This window comes from Ambystoma mexicanum, chromosome 10 (assembly GCF_040938575.1).
Source record: "Ambystoma mexicanum isolate Mex_15411 chromosome 10, UKY_AmexF1_1, whole genome shotgun sequence".
Classification (NCBI taxonomy): domain Eukaryota; kingdom Metazoa; phylum Chordata; class Amphibia; order Caudata; family Ambystomatidae; genus Ambystoma; species Ambystoma mexicanum.
The window spans coordinates 235,689,478-235,706,674 of record NC_090932.1 but is presented as its reverse complement, the minus strand read 5'-3'; the positions used below and the strand labels follow the sequence as shown (position 1 = coordinate 235,706,674).

The 17,197-nt window shown below is 51.8% G+C and overlaps 1 protein-coding gene across 1 annotated transcript in view; it reads right to left on the bottom strand.

Moving 5' to 3' along the window:
* PIWIL2 (piwi like RNA-mediated gene silencing 2) overlaps positions 1-17,197 on the bottom strand; it is a 2,524,398-nt gene that overhangs the window by 1,316,861 nt on the left and 1,190,340 nt on the right. The window lies entirely within an intron of this gene.

Genomic DNA, 17,197 nt, shown 5'->3' with positions numbered 1-17,197 from the left:
AGTAAGTCCAACAGAGTGGCGATCTTAAACCACAACTCCCTGTCATAGCGGGCTATGATGGCCAGGCCGTTGGCCGCCTTGATGGTCGTCGCTGCAGATGAGATGACCCGTCGTCCCATCACATCCAGTTTCCTACCCTCGCCGTCCGGAGGGGAGGTTGAAGTCGAGGCCGATGCCCCCCGCTTTCTTCTTGGCCGCCGCCGAGACGACCGAGTCCGGGGTAGGTTGCGCTCTAAGGCACAAGGGGGCAGCGTCGGGGACCCGGTACTTCTTCTCGTACCGGTCCCTCTTCGCAGGAGCCGTGGCAGGGTTCTTGAGGAGGGCGAGTCCCTCATCCCAGATGTCATCAAGAAGCGGTACGGCGAGGACTGTCTTCCTTTTAGCCTTGCGCCGCTGGTAAAGGAACCCCTCCTTCTTTTCCTCGGGGCAGAGCTGGAAGAGCTCGGATGCCCTGGAGATCATTGCATGGAAGGATCCAATCTCGTTGGGCGGGGACGCCCGGGCAGGGGGCGACGGGGGACACGTTCCGTCGTCGCCTCTGTCGTCATCCGTACCCGTCGTAGTCGTGTCCATGCCTGTATCATCCCCGTGGGTAGTGGATTGGGGGGAAGGCAGAGAAGGCCGCAGAAGCGGGAGAGGAGGCCTGGGATGCGTCGTCCTCCTCTTAGGTGGTGGGCTCCCCGAAGGTCCTGGCTCCGGATCCTCCATCGGGTCTGGCTCAGGCTCCTCCGTCGGGGGAAGGGGCAACCTAGTCCTTATCTCCAAGCATAAGGACTGGATGGCTGACAAAATGGCCGCCGAGGTGTCCTGCGGCGCCGGAAACGACGGGCGCGAGGGCTCTTGAGGAGCCGCGTCACCGTCGCCCTCGTCGGGTTCCCTCCCGATGGGCTGTGTCTCCTCCACGACTTGGATGAGCTCCACGACGGCCACCACCCCCTGCCCCCCTTTTTCCAACGAGGACTTCGTGGGGGTCTTCTCGATGGGCCTGAAAGACGACTCCCTCCGCGGTGGCAGGGGACTCTGGTACCTTAGGGCGCCTCCACTGGTGTAGCCTCCACAGGCTGAGCCAGGGCCGCGGCGACATCCTCAACCGAGGTCCTAGCAGGGTGAATCATGGCCAACGTCACCTTCTGTACGCCCGGGGCCTTCACCTTCGGGGGAGGGTCCGAGCCTCACTCCCCCTCTGCCGGAGTCTTCGAGATCGACCGGGGCCTCTCCAGAAGCTTCGCCGGGTTCTCGGACTTCCTCTTACCCGAGCCAGAGCGTTGGCTCGTGGTCGATGGTGCCGGGGAGGGTGCGCCCTGCCTGGCAGCCAAGGAGCCCGACCATTCGGCGCTCCCGGTGCCCGCGGACTCGCGGTGCTTAGCCTTTTGTTGGGCCCCCGTCGCCAGAGCACCCTCACAGGATTTAGAAGACCGCTCGGACTTCTTCTTCTCGCCTGGCGGGCTCTTACCTTCCAGCCAGTTGGCGAGACGGAGGTGGCGATCCTTCATGGTCCGCTCCGACATGTTTCCACAAAACGCGCAGTCCTTTTCCTTGTGCGTCTTGTCCTCATGGAGACAGAGGCATAACGAATGCTCGTCCTCCTTGAAAACGTTCTGAAGCTGGCATCCAGGGCAGGTCCTGAATAGCTTCCTGGGCGTCGAGCTCCCTTTCTCCTGGGCCATGTCCGGGGTAGGCCTCGGAAATTCTGGAATCCTCCAAAAGCGTAACTCGACGAAATCTTCACCCTTGAGGGGCGTAGAAAACTCTGAAACGGATCCCCGTTGATCGGAAGTAGAAACGGTGGAGCTTGAATCTCTTTTAACCGAAAAAATGAGAAAATCTCATGAAAAAAGCGCGAAAATGCAGCAAAAGCTCGAGAGCTAAGCACGAGGACTCCCAACACTTGAACGTGCGGTAAAAATCTGAGGATGGCTGCCAGGGGAGGGGTTTAGGGAGAGGGCAGTCATTGGCTGGGGGCAGTATGACCCAGAGACCAGTGATTGGTTACTACTGAGAAAGACAGATCAGAAACGAAACTGATACTGATTTTTTCTATACCGAGGATTCCCGGCCTGACGACAGGGAATGTTCATGAGCATGTGAATCCATGCCAGACCCCATGCTGGAGAAATGATACTTACCACTGCCACCAGCCATGTCGAATCGGGAAGGAAGACACAAAGTGCACCTCGAGTTACAGAAGGACAGGGGAAAAGATATTCCCCTCCAGTACTCCGTTGTAAAATGGGTTGTACTGGATCTGTATTTTAAAAAGGACTGGTAAAGCCAATGGTGACTTTAGATGTCTCTGGGGGACAGTAGTCATCCCCAGAAATGGAAAAGTCTAAAACACATCCCTGTGTCACTGCACTAAAGGTGCTGTGTAACACACAAGTAAAAAGATAATGCCTAGGGAGTTGGTGACACTCCATAGCCCATGGGCACAAAAAGTACAACACACAAAAAATACACTATAAGAATGGAAAAAAAGACTCGCACTCTTACCAGGTGGAAAAAAATAAACCCCAGAAATCCAGCAAAACTGTTGAGGGACTCACTAGGTAAGGGAAATTAGCAATAAATGAGAATTCTACCCAACACGAAAAAGCCAGGGGTGTGCAGTTTAGGAGCAATCAGCAGGGTAGTCAAGCTGACGTTGATATAACTCAATGTCTGTATTTTAGCTGTTATAGTAAAAGATTACCTTATTGTTTTACCCATTTAGTAGAACCACAGAAGGGGAGTGAAAAAAGACAGCTGGCTGACCCGCACAGCGAACACTCTGCTGACACTCCACGCAACTCACTGCGCGCTGCCTTATGTTTAAAGTCTTGGCATTTGTTAAAGGGCCAGTAAGCAGAATTCTAGTGAAAGCAGTCGAAAATACTAACGTGTAAAATTGCTCGGAGTGCGGCCGTATTCTTCTCCAAAAACTCTGCTCTAAACAAACAATTGAGAGCAGCTGTTCAGGAGAAGACTTTTCTCTCCCTCGGATGCGTGTGAAGGCTTGAGGCATGAGCTAATGTGGCAGAGCCAAGGGGCTCGCCAGCAGAGAGGGCAAGTAACGTTGCATGAGCAGGACGTGCCGCAGAGACACCAGGACCACAGGAGGATTCCTGGGTGTTCGGCAGCAGGAGGAAGTAATGTTACCCTCACCAGAACCTGACTCAAAGCAGGGGTGCAACAGCAAAGCTACGAGTGACACAGGAGAGATTAAGCAGTCCAGAGTGAAAAGCAGGCAGCAAAGCTACGCCACATAAGTACGAACAAGACCAAAGACGCCACACAGAACCGGTGAGTCAGCCCAAGCAAAGTGGGTACCCGGGGCGTTTTAGCAACCAGGCCAAACACTGTGTGAACATTGTAAAACTGCAGAGACGGAAACAAGAAGATTGTTTGCAAGTCAAAAGGCAGAGTACAAAGAAGACCCCCAACAATATATGAGTGCATGGAATGCAGATATGCGGACAACTTAAAGCGAACATTGAAAAAATTAGACATACTGAACCAAGGAAGATATATGCAATTTTGGATGTAAAAGAGAAACTGTTATATATGTATGGAAATAAGAAGTTTGAAATGTATTATCCTACACAGTTTAGAGGTTCTGGGGGCAAGGACCTTCATTCCAAAAAAGGAGCCGCTATGCAGAATGTTTAAGACAAAGCACCCTGGAAACAAGAAAGTATTTATTAATAAAATGTATTGTCTTGGACTATCTTAAAAATTATTGCATGATTAAATTCAATGTGGAATATAGTTATAGTGGCTTTATCATTTGTAAATGGTCTAGCATTGTGAGAGGTAATGGCATATCGCTTATAGCTTCAGTTAAAATGTGGTATGAAATTCACAAGATACTTGAAGGATAAAAAGCAACTGGATGGAACACTGACAACTCTTGGCATTGTAGTATACAAAGGGTTATTCTATTTGTATTTATACCTATTAATGTATACAAATCATGATCATCACATGTACATAATAGAAAAATAAAAAAGGTCATTTTTCCGTTATGTTGAAATTCTTAGACCTGCTTATCAAATTACCTCTGAGTCTGGGATACTACCAACACCACCCCCTCAGACCACCTTATAGAACTAGTGCTCGTCAGTGGAGTGGTGGGGGTCCCTCAATACTGTTGATGTTGGCGTATCATCCAATTCCCTGGTTATGTCAATGGCTAAGAAACGGTTACTCACCGTAGTGACTACTGTACTCCTAGTCCACAGTCGGCTTTCCTCCATACGGACGCCCCACATGGATGAGGACTGGAGCCTTTTTGCCCAACAAAATAACTTTTGCTTTAAATTTATAGCATGCAAGGGTATTCCCACCTGCTCTGACTCCACCCAAACAGTTTGCCAGTCTTTCCTTAGTCCGCTCTCTGGATACTAGTCACCAACCAATTTGCAGGGAACGGATGATGGGTCATATGGAGGAAAGGGATGCACTGGGAGCATGGCAGTCACTGCATTGAGTAAATCTTACTCCGACATTTTGTCCCCTTACCTCCACACTAATGGGAGGTTTCGTAGAATAAGAAACTCGAGGAAAAAGACCATCTAGTAACTAGAAAAAAGGGTTTTAAAAAATGGACTGATAAAACCTGGCTTCAGCCATGGAGCTGATGTCTAGACAGTAATACCTGCAAACGCTGCCTGCGGAGTCTCAGACTTGCTGTAAACATCCCATGCAGCCTCGGCCCTCACAGCTTGAGGATGAAAATCCTTTGGAGGTGGGAGCTTCATAAGGTCGTAACAATGATAAGTGGCAGAATTGAACCATCTAGCAATGGTTGCCTTAGATGCCTGGGTACCAGGATTCTGGTCCCCAATTGTAACAAAGGGCATTAGATATCCTGATCAGCTTGGTTCTGTAGAGATAGAATTTATTTGAGGGCCCTCCTGATATCTAGGCAGTGAAGCACAGTGTCCGCCAGAGACAGAAAGTCAGGAAAAAAAGTTAGGACAACTTTCTCATTAACATAAAACCACCATCTGCAAAAAGGCCTAGGGGGTTCTTCGGATAACTTGTACTTGTTAAAAAAAGGTGTAGGGTTTGAAGGCTGAGAAAGGATGTCTCTCGTCGACCCTTCTCACTGATGCAATGGCCAACAAAACAAACTTTCCAGGAAAGTACCTTCAAATCGGTCAAGACCATTGGCTCAAAAGACTTATGAGCAAACACTCAGAAAACATTGTTCAAGTCCAAAACATGGTGTGATTTCTTAACAGGAAGGTAAAATCTTAAAGAACTTCTAAGAGCCTTTCGGACAACAGGGTTTGACTAAGAAAAAGTTTCTCCTCCTACATTACAGTAAGCTCCAAACATTGTGAAATACATGCAAAATGAGTCTACCAAAATTCCAGCCAGATGTAAACTGAAGGTTACGATATCAGTCAGAGTACAAGAAAGAGGGCTAATGTGATTCATCACGGGACCAGTGGCAGAATCCAACCCATTTACTTTTATATTGCAAACGGGTAGACTGTTTTCTGGTAGCCTGAATGATTGACATATTTTCTGATGAAAATCCCAGATGCTCCAGTGCAAGCTGCAAAGCAAGCTCAGCAATTGAGGGCATAGATTGATAAGTTTGCCATACCGCTCTTGAAGAAGGTCATGGCATTCCGGTAGGTTAGAGGGGCCTGCTATGCGAAGGCTTATCAGTTCAGAGTATCAAAGCAAGCTGGCCATTGAGTAGTCATTAGAAGGGAGTGGTTTCTTACCTGTAACTCCATTTCTCCAGCGTTGGTATCTTTCATAGATTCACATGCTGTGAATATTCCTAGTCAACAAGCTAGGAATCCCTGGTTACTTTAATTTAGTACTTTTTCAATGGAAAAACCGTCGACACCTTGAGTGTCCCATCAACGACAACGTGAGTGCTGTTGGTGCCTACCAATAGGACACCAAGTATGTAGCTCCGCCCCAGCAGCTTCCCCTCAGATTTTAACCACTCAAGATGGCGGATAAACCCCTGAAGAGCATGTTTGCCTGGAGGGGAAAGCTGGAGGATGCATGTGAATCTATCAAAGATACCAACGCTGGAGAAATTGAATTACAGGTAAGAAACCTCTCCAGCATTGGATCTTTCAGATTCACATGATGTAAATTTTATAGCAGAATGCATGACTGGAGAAGAAAACCAAGGCAAACAAAGACTTGGAAAAACCTGGGCGTTCTATGCAAATGCCAGAAGTATACATACATAATTACCAAGAGCCCCGGAAGCTGCGGGCTTACCTTACTGGAACAGCCGTTGAAGGACTACTTCATTAACCCAAAGTTAATGTATGCAAACAAAGGGGGCTCTGGGAATCTCTCTACCAGCACGAACCTTACTGGAACAGCCGTTGAAGGACTACTACATTAACCCAAAGTTAATGTATGCAAACAAAGGGGGCTCTGGGAATCTCTCTACCAGCACGAACACAGCCCAATGACCTGTTCTTGGGTGAATAACCCCTGGGAGAGACTCTACCAAGTCTTTAGCTCACTGTCCTTTTGCATACATTAACTTTGGGTTTCACCCTAAGTTAACAGGGCAATCCAGACGTGGACCCCTTGCTCACTGTTCTTAGAGAGGCAACAGTTTCACCTCACTGATGATGCCCAACAAGGCTGAAACACGTGTATGGGGTTACTGGTGGTACTCTTGTTCAGAGGAGAATTGCCTAGCATTTCGGCGCTGGACTGCCCCTGGGCAGGACAAAGGCTGATATGCGGGGAAATTTCTTCTCTGTGAAAAGGACAGTGAGCTAAAGACTTGGTAGAGTCTCTCCCAGGGGTTATTCACCCAAGAACAAGTCATTGGGCTGTGTTCGTGCGGGTAGAGAGATTCCCAGACCCCCCTTTTTTTGCATGTTTTTTATCACCCCTATCTCCAGAACTTTACCTCCACCCCCATGTGAGTGTCCATGACTCCCTCCAGCAGTGGCTGTGGTAGGGGTAGAGGTAGGGAAAATCATGTACCTGTCACTGTGTGCAACACTCACCTGTTTCTCTGCAGGAGCGATGGATGAGCCTCCCTTGACCCCGAGTTCTCACTTCCCCGGTTTCACCCAGAGGGTACCTTGATTTTTAGTAGGGTGTGCACTCCATCCTGTATTCGCAGGGGCACGATTCACTCACAGGAATGATGCCAATGTCTGTTGGCTGAGTTCTGATGCCACACGCTGTTATATGCCTTCACAGCGAGGCAGAGTGTTCAATGCGCCAGTTTCTTCACTGGCTAGAAAGTCCTTTCCACAACTGAACGTTGCGCGGAGGATGTCGAGTATCCAAAATTGTCCGTATTGTCTTTATATGCCACGGTATCTTTTGGGTGACTAGCGCTGCGTGTAGAAGTCAGCCGCTGGTAGGTATGCGCAGCGTCTTAGATTCGAGTGCGCCTGGTAATGTCTCTCCTTTCCCTTGCAGGAGTGGATTATGTGGTATAGTGCCTCGAGTCTGGGTTCAGCGCTACTGGAGACTTGGTGGTCTGGTAAGTATGCACGGAGGCTTTGGTAAGTATGCACTGTGTTATTAGAGAGAGCGCAGTGAATAAAGTCTCTGCGTTATTGGAGCGAGCACAATGAATGTCTCTTCTTTCTTTTGCAGGACTGAGCGCTCAGACTACAGACCTGGATTCCAGCATCGCAGGAAGATTTGGTGAGTAGGCGCAGCGTTACTGAAGTGTGCGCACTAACGCAGTTCTTCTTTGTGCTTACAGGTGCCGGTGTAGAAGTCCCCTCTTGACCGGAGAAAGCTGCGGCGTGGAGAAAGCAGTGAGGTTCATCCAGAGCAGGTAAGCAGAAGCAGAATGATCCAGAGCAGGTAAGCAGAAGCTGGCTGATCCGGAGCACGGCGAGTGTGTTGCTGAAGAAGCTCACACTAAGCAACACGAAGCACTGGAAGAATCTTGGGTGTGGATTATATAGCCAGCCACACCCGAACACTAGAGAGCTCATGAATTGTCATGCACTTCCTGGTTTCCACTTCCTGTTGCCAAACAGGAAGTTACTACAAACACTAGGAAGGAATTAAAAGAAAGGTATCTGCTATGGGTCTTTTGTGTGCCTATGCCAGGCCTGCCAAGCCTCTCCCCAACTAGCCCCAACTACCTGGCTGCCAGAGGAGGGGCTTAGGTAGAGGGCAGTCATTGGCTGGGGGCAGTATGACCCAGAGACCAGTGATTGGTTATTAGGAGAAAGACAGTTCAGAAACAAAACTGAAACTGATTTTTTCTTTACCGATGATTCCCAGCCTGACGACGGGGAATATTCATAAGCATGTGAATCCATGCCAGACCCCATGCTGGAGAATTGGAAAAGATACTTCAGGATGATCATAGAACAGCTTACCTAGGTCTTATAAAGTCCAACCCTAGGATGGTTTGGGGCCCTGTCACTGTTTGCCAAGTATATACTTCAAACGAAGAGTTTAATGATGCCAGTAGTTAGAATAGATAAGAGACAAAAAGTTAGATAAAGTTCAGGTACGTAAATTCACTCCATCCCAGACACTAGAATAGGTCTAATAAGGGATCCTTGACCAGACCTCCACTAACCAAAGTCATGAAAGAGCGATTTAGGGGCAGAACTTTACACCCATGTAACCTATGGAAGATGGGGGCGGGGGAAATGGGTATGTTAACTTATACCCACCTACAAACCCCCTCACTAAGATTTCTTCATAGACCACTGCTGATGTTCCAGAATCCTTTGGGTACACCACCTCCTGTGCTTGGTCCGGTCGAGAAAGACAGAGGGGTCGCGGGTGCAGAGGCCACTTTTCGGTGCAGGATTTAGTTTGTCTGTCATGGCATTTAGGAATCGGTTCCAGACAGCTTCCAGCACAACACCCAGGCAAAGAAAAGAAGAATTCTACAATGCAGATGTCCACAAGACACCTCTAGGATGGAAAGCAGACATATTGCAACATGAGTCAACACAATAAGGCGCCGACCAGAGATCTTCAATGGACGAACAAAGGAGCATGCCCAACACAGGAACCGTTGTTGCAAGAAGACAGAAAATGCTGGTGCAGGTGTCTTGTTAAAAAAGTGGAAGATCCTCCAAGTTCCAAGGATGCATTCGGAACGGCCACATTAAGGTAGCCCAGTTCAGAGCTGATCAGTCCCGACAGTTGGTGCAGGGACACTTCCGAAGGCTCAAAAAGAACAGTTCCTCAGGCAGGGCCATGACTGGTTGTTCCCACCTGTCCAGTAGTCGAAGCTCACGAGTCTTATTGAGATCAGGCAGAGGAGCAGGGCTTCACCAGGACTTCACTGATGTTGGTGCTGGTCAGCTGCAGGGGTCGTCATCAACTGGCTGCTCTTCTTCATAGAAGATTTGGCTCCAACTATGATCTGTCAAATGGCTGGAGGAGCCCTCTTTTTATCCAAGATATGGGCTGGCAGAATAACCAAGCCCACCAATGGAAAATATCTGCACCATTGAAACTGGCATGCCTACGCAATCACAGATAGCCACTGGCCACAACATCTGCCCAGCAACAGGCATTCAAGCGCAAAATTTGTACTTGGATGATGTAAGCCCACCTCCACATCTAGACTCAGCAGCTGTCCCTGGGAAAGGGCATTCCATAACATAACGTTTCCTGATCTGAGAAGCCATTTGCGGTAAATGAAAAAGTGCACAAGTAAAATTACCAAAACACAATAGAGAAAATAACTACTGCCACCAGTTCGTCGTAGGAACATTGTAAAAACAACTAAAAAGCTAATACAACAAACGTTAAAACAGTTCAAAGTGTCCGAACCGCACTTCACTGTAAGGTGATTTGTGCAATTGTAACAATACAAGGAATTCACAAAGAGGGGCAGTTTTGCAGTACTGATCATCTTAGGGAATGAACAGTTTCCCCATAATAATAAACAAAGGGCAATGGAAGTAAAGCAGAAGTCAGGACAGCTTCAAAACAAAGCAAAGATAAATGGTGTACCATTGAAGTCGATGGGAGGAAAGCAGCAAAAAAAATATTTCTTAAGCATTACAGTATATAAACACTTCACATATAATGAAGTGTTACAACAAAATGTACGTTTGCTTTCATTCGTTTTGGGAGGAAGGGAGATTGGGGATTGGCTTGTATTGCTTTATTTTACTGTTGTGGACTCTAAATGGCACTAAAAACACTTGGAAAGAAAACAAAATGATGGACTCTGCGAACCACTCACATAGGCCATCAAGCCCATTCTCTTGAGGTATCAATGCCAGTGAAAACAGGAGTTGTATAGTTCCACAACATGATGGGTCTCTGACAACAGGGACAGGTTAGACAAAGCATTCTAACACGGAGGACTGAGATCTTATCAATAATATAAAAAGGCCAGATGTAGGTTTATCCTATGCTGTCATGCGCTGTAGAGGCTGTCCGAACGCACAGAAGGCTCTGCTAGAGGGAACTGGTGCCTTAGGAAATACAGTGGTCCAATTCACATAGATTTGCCTGGTGTCACCACTAGAGGGAGCTGTAGGCTTAGGATCCTACTGTGGTCCTTCTGTTTTAATGAAAACCTGCACTATGACTGTGTACATGGGCCTGTACACTAGTCTTAAAAACAAGAACTCCTTGGCTACACCACTGATGAAAAGATGTATTTCATGTACATTTATAGAAGAAACAATGCACGAGAAGCTTCTTTGTGGGGAATAAAATGTAACTTCATCAATCTATAAAGTTACTTTTAATACAGATAAGGCAATTTGTTCTGCACTGATAGCTTTTACAAGAGTCTTCTCTCTTCATCCCCACATACCCAAGCACTTAGAACCTTAAAGAAAATGTTTTACTCAATCCCTTTCAGAAGGAAATCAAGGTTGAAAGAGTGTTGCACTTAAGTATTTGCAGTAGATTATACTCAATTAAATGAAAGGAACAAGTTACTTACCTGTAACTGTTGTTCTCCAGCATGGGTCTGGCATGGATTCACATGCTCATGAATATTCCCCGTCGTCAGGCTGGGAATCCTCGGTAAAGAAAAAAACCAGTATCAGTTTCGTTTCTGATCTGTCTTTCGTAGTAATAACCAATCACTGGTCTCTGCGTCATACTGACCACAGCCAATGATTGCCCTCTACCTAAGCACCACCCCTGGCAGCCATCTTCAGATATGGAAGCACGTGAAGTGGCAGTATGACCAAGTGAAGAGCCGCAGAGGGGTAGGCGGGAGGGTTCGCATGTGAATCCATGCCAGACCCATGCTGGAGAACAACAGTTACAGGTAAGTAACTTGTTCCTTCTCCAGCATGGGGTCTGGCATGGATTCATATGCTCATGAGTAAAGAATACATAGCAGTACACACATGCACAACCACGGGAGGTGGCAAAGGCTCAACATTAAGCAGTACATCAAACTCAACATTAAGCATCTTACCTCCTCACCAGGCTCACCTCAGGCGAACAGGTTGGCAGCACTGCTTGGCCGACCCTGGACTCCTCCCTGGAATCCCGATCGACGCAGTAGAATTTCGTGAAGGTGTGCGTCGACCTCCACGTAGCAGCCCTGCATATGTCCAGCAGGGGCACACCAGAAAGGAACGCCGTGGTAGCTGCGATCGCTCTGGTGGAATGGGCTCTCGGACGGCCAGGCAGCGGTCGGTTTGCTAACCGATGACAGTACATGATACAGCCGGAGAGCCATCTGGAAATGGAAGCCTTCGAGAGAGCCTTCCCCTGATTGACAGGTCCAAAGTTCACAAAGAGTTGTGATGTCTTCCGAAAACACTTTGTGCGGTCCACGTAGAACTTCAGCGCTCTAGCCACATCCAGCGAGTGCAAAGTCCTCTCAGCCGGCGACGAAGGCGACGGGAAGAACACAGGCAACACCAAGGGTTCGTTGAGATGGAAGTCCGACGGTACCTTGGGCATGAAGGAGGGGTGCGTCCTGAGCACTACCCTTGTGTCGTGAAAAGTCAAGTACGGGGCCTTGCATGAAAGGGCCTGGATCTCTCCCACCCGTCGTGCGGAGGTGATGGCCACAAGAAACGCTGTTTTCCACGACGGAAACTTCAACGAGCCGAGTGCAGAGGCTCGAACGGAGGTCCCATGAGCTTGGTCAGCACCACGTTGAGCTCCCACGCCGGGGCCGGAGCCTTCACCGGCGGGAACGATCTGAACAGTCCCTTCATGAACTCTTTCACCAGACGATGAGACCACAAGGACGTCCGGCCCGTGGTTCTGGTGTATCGGGAGATCGCAGCAAGATGAATCTTGATGGACGCGTGTGCCAGTCCAGCTTTGGCCAGCGTCAGCAGGTACGGCAGTACCTGGGGAGCCGTAATCCGTAGAGGGTTAATCTTCTGTGCGTGGCACCAGACAGAGAACCTCTTCCATTTGTGTCCGTAGCATTTAAGAGTCGAGGACGCCCTGGCCTTTGCAAGAACCTCTCTGCAGTCGGCCGGTATGTCGTATCCTCCAAACTCTAGCGCTGCAGGAGCCAGGCCTGCAAGTTCAGCGATTTCGGGTCGTGGTGGAGGATGGCGCCTCCTTCCCTGGAGAGTAGATCCGCGTCCACCGGCAGCTTGATTGGCGGGGACGCTGACAAGTCCAGAAGGTCCGGGAACCATATCTGCCTCGGCCACGCAGGTGCGACGAGGATCATCCTGCACCGTGACCTCTTGAGCTGGTTGACGAGCCGGATTAGCAGTGGCAAAGGAGGGAACGCGTAGAGGAACAGGCTCTCCCAGGGGAACGAGAAAGCATCGCCCATGCTCCTCGCCTGGGGAAACCTGCTGGTGAACCTCCGGCACTTGGAGTTTGTCGCCGTCGCGAACAGGTCGATCTGGGGTGTGCCCCACCGTCGGAAGAGGCGATCCACTAGATCCTGCCGTAGTTCCCACTCGTGGCACGAGCGCAGCTCCCTGCTGAGTGAGTCGGCAATGGTGTTTTTTATCCCTGCCAGATGAAACGGCACCAGAAACATCCTTTGGGCGACGGCCCAATGCCACAGGTCCTGCGCCTCCTTGGACAGCGCTGGAGACCTGGTTCCGCCCTGTTTCCTGATGTAAAACATGGTGGTGGTGTCGTCGGTGAAGATCCTCACCACCTTGCCCTCTGCATTGTCCACAAGGCCTTCTGGGGCCTGGGTCCTAAATACCTTCAACTCTCTCTTCCCAAATATCTTCCTCCCCGAGCCCTTCGCTCATCCGCCTCCAACTCCCTCATGGTCAGCCGCTTCTCGAAGCAACGAGCTGGGGGTAGATCTCTCTCCGCGGCAGGGGCCTCCCTCTGGAACAGCCTTCCTGCCTCCCTGAAACTTGAGAACCACCTCCGGTTCCGGAAGCACCTCAAAACCTTCCTCTTTGCTTCTGCTTTCTCTCTCCCTCTCCCCTGCTGAACAGCTAATTAAATTCTTCACTAAACTGCACTGATCCTGCAACTTGACCACTCTAAACTGCCTTCGGTCCTGGTCCCAGTCACTGATCCCCTGGAACCCCTCTGCACTACGGGACTGTCTCTGTATCCCTACAGCCCCCCCCTTCCCCAGCGCTTGCTCTGCACTTACCTTGCACTTGCCACTAGCTGGCCCTTTTTTATTTATTACTTACGCCACTTACCTTTACTGCACTTCCCCCCCTCCCCTTCCCCTTGCACTTTTCCCCCCTCCCCCACCACTGCACTTGCGCGATCTGAATGACACCTGGCCTAGTAGGATCGTTTGTTTTTGTCTCCCCTTGTTCCTCCCCTCCCTGCCTCGTCGCGCCTTGAAACACCTGTGTATAGGCGCGTTACAAATACCATATCATATCATATCAGGGACGGGAGGAAGGACCTGAGGGCCCAGAACACTGCACGGAGCTCCAGGACGTTGATATGGAGGGACTTCTCCGTCGGGAGCCAAAGGCCTCTCGCGTGCAGATTTTCGGTGTGCGCTCCCCACCCTTCCAGGGAGGCATCCGTGGTCACTGTCTCCTGGTGGTCTGGGGTCTGGAAGTCCATGCCCGCCGTCAGATGCGTGCGGTTGCCCCACCACCGGACCGCTCGGCGGAAACTCTCGTCGAGTGTGATCCTCTCCTCGAAGCCGCCCGTCGTTTGGATCCAGCGCGCGTCCAGGAACTCCTGCAACGGGCGCATCCGGAGCCTGCACATGGGAATGAGGTAGATGCAAGAAGACATCATTCCGAGGAGGGACTTGATGGACCTCACCTTGGCCGCGTCGGAAACCAACATCCGCTGTACCTTGCCCAGGATGGACCTGGTCCTTTCCTCCGACGGGGAGGCCAGAAGGGACACTGTGTCGAGCTTCGCTCCCAGAAACAGTGCGTTTTGCGCGGGTACCAGGTGGGACTTGGCGTAGTTCACGGGGAATCCCAGGTCCGCGAGAAGTTGGACGGTCCTTGCCGTGTGCTCCACGGCGAGCTCCCTCGTCTTGGCTCGGATGAGCCAGTCGTCCAGGTAGGGGTAGACGTGGATCCCCTCGCGGCACAGCTGCGCCGCCACCGGTGCAAGGCACTTGGTGAATACCCTGGGAGCCGACCGTAGTCCGAAGGGGAGGGCTTTGAACTGGTAGTGACGCCCTTGGACCACAAACCTGAGGAATTTTCGGTGCCCCTTTAGGATGGGAATATGGAAGTAGGCATCCTCCAAATCCAACGGCGACAGGAAGTCTCCTTCCTCCAGCTGCCCCAGGACGTGCTGGAGGGTGACCATCCGGAACTTCTGCGCCTTGATGAACTTGTTCAGACATCGCAGGTCTAGGATGGGGCGCCATCCTCCCGTCTTCTTCTTCACGAGGAAGTATCTCGAGTAAACTCCGGAGCCCCGAAGCCTCTTTGGGACGAGTTCGATGGCGCCCTTCCTGAGCATCGCCTTTACCTCCAGGAGAAGCTGAGGGACGTGAAGCTCTTTTCCTGGCCACGGGGGGGACGCGCGGGCACTTTCTTTGAAACTCAAGCGCGTGGCCCCGGGCTAAGGCGTCCAGCACCCAACGGTCGGTGGAGATGGACTCCCACACGCTGACGAAGTTCGCCAGCCGGCCTCCCACCGGGGTGCTTCGGTGGGGGCCCGACCCCACGGCCGGTTCAATCCTGTTTCGACGAGGCTTTGCCGCCTTGACCTCCTTGGCGACGACGGCGGGGTCCGCCAGACTTGCCTCGTCCTCTGTAGGCCTCCTGAGACGACGAGCGGGCCGCTTGACGGTAGGTGGAGAAACCGCCCTTGCCTCCGCTGCTCCGAAAGGGCATCCGTCGTTGCTGCAGAACCCCAAGGGCCCGGGCCGTCTCAGTGTCCGCTTTAATGGCCTGAAGGGAATCGTCCACTGTTTTCCCCAAACAGGTTGTTCCCATCGAACGGCATGTCCAGGACTCTGGTCTGTACGTCTTGACGGAAGTCCGTAGCCTTGAGCCATCCACGCCGCCTAAGGCACACGCCGTTGCCCAACTGGCGAAACCCAGTGTCGGCGATGTCCGTCGCAATAGTGATGGCGTGGTCCGACGCCACCTCACCTTCCTGTAGGATCTCCAGGGCATCCGCCCTCTTGTCGTCCGGTAGGAAGTCCAGCAGGGGAGCCAGTTTGTACCATAGCTCCCTGTCGTAGCGGGCCACGATAGCCAAGGCGTTGGCCGCTTTAATCGTCGTCGCTGCAGACGAGATGACCCTGTGTCCCATAGCGTCCAATTTCTTTCCCTCGCCGTCCGGTGGGGAAGTCGATGTGGAGCCCGCACCCCCCCGCTTTCTTCCTGGCCGCCGCGGAGACGACGGAGTCCGGGGTAGGCTGCGCCCGGAGGCACAGGGGGGCCGCGTCTGGGACCCGGTACTTCTTCTCATACCGGTCTCTTCTAGCTGGCGTCGTGGAAGGGTTCTTGAGGAGGGCGAGGCCCTCATCCCAAATGTCGTCCAGAAGAGGCACCGCGAGGACCGTCTTCCTCTTGGCCTCGCGCCGTTGATAAAGGAATCCTTCCTTTTTCTTCTCCTCAGGGCAGAGTTGGAAAAGCTCGGATGCCCTGGCGATCATGGAGTGGAACGATCCAATCTCGTCGAGCGGAGAAGCCCTGGTGGGAGGTGACGACGGTAGATCCTCGTCGTATACCTCGTCGTCCGTACCCGTCGCTGCCGTGTCAGTCCCCGTATCATCCCCTCGGGTGGACGGGGAGGAGGGCTGGACGGGGCGCGACGGCTGAAAAGGAGGTGGAGGGTGAATCCTTTTTTTCTTGGGCGGGGGAACACCAGAAGGTCTCGGTCCAGGATCCCCCGACGGGAGAGGTTCCTCCGTCGGCAACGGTAGTCTCGTCCTTATCTCTGAACATAAGGACTGTATAGCCAACAAAATGGCCGCCGAGTTGTCTTGCGGCGCTGGCAGAGGGGAATCCGAAGGGCGATCAGGGGCCCCGTCGGCACCCTCGACGATGTCGTCGGCACCTGCGTCGGGATCCATCCCGACGGGCCGGTCTTCTTCCACGCCAAGGCCGTGGCTTAAGACCTCAATCGGCTCTTCCTCCGAGGCTGAGGCCGAATCTACGACGACGCCCTGCCTCCCCCCTTTTTCTTCCCCGCCGGGGATTTCACGGGGGTCCTATCGATGGGCACAAAAGAGGACTCCCTCCGAGGTGGCAGGGAGACTCTGAGCCCCAAAGTCGCCACCACTGGTGTAGCCTCCACAGGCTGAGCCAGGGCCGCCGCGACAGTATCGATAGAGGGCTTGGCCGGATGGATTAAGGCCTTCACCACCTAAGGTGCGCTCACCGCCTTATCCTTGAGGGGGGACACTGCCTCGCTCCCCCTCCGATGGGGCCTTCGAGCTCAACCGGGGCCTCGCCAGGAGCTTCGCCGGGTGCTCGCCCTTCCTCTTACCCGACCCAGAGCGTTGGCTCGTGGCTGAAGGTGCCGGGGAGGGTGCGCCCTGCCTGGCGCCCGTAGAGCCCGACCGTTCAGCGCTCCCGGTGCCAGCGGACTCGCGGTGCTTGGCCTTGTGTTGGACCCCCGTCGCCGGGGCGTCCTCAAAGGTCTTAGAAGACCGCTCGGATTTCTTCCTCTTCTTCTCGCCTGACGGGCTCTTCCCTTCAAGCCAGTTGGCGAGACGTTGATGGCGGTCCTTCATGGTCCGCTCCGACATATTGCCGCAAAACGCACAGTCCTTCTCCACGTGCGTCTTGTCCTCATGTAAGCAGTAGAGACAAAAGGAGTGTTCGTCCTCCTTAAAGACGTTCTGCAGCTGGCATCCAGGGCAGATCCTGAACAGCTTTCCGGGCGTCGAGCTTCCCTT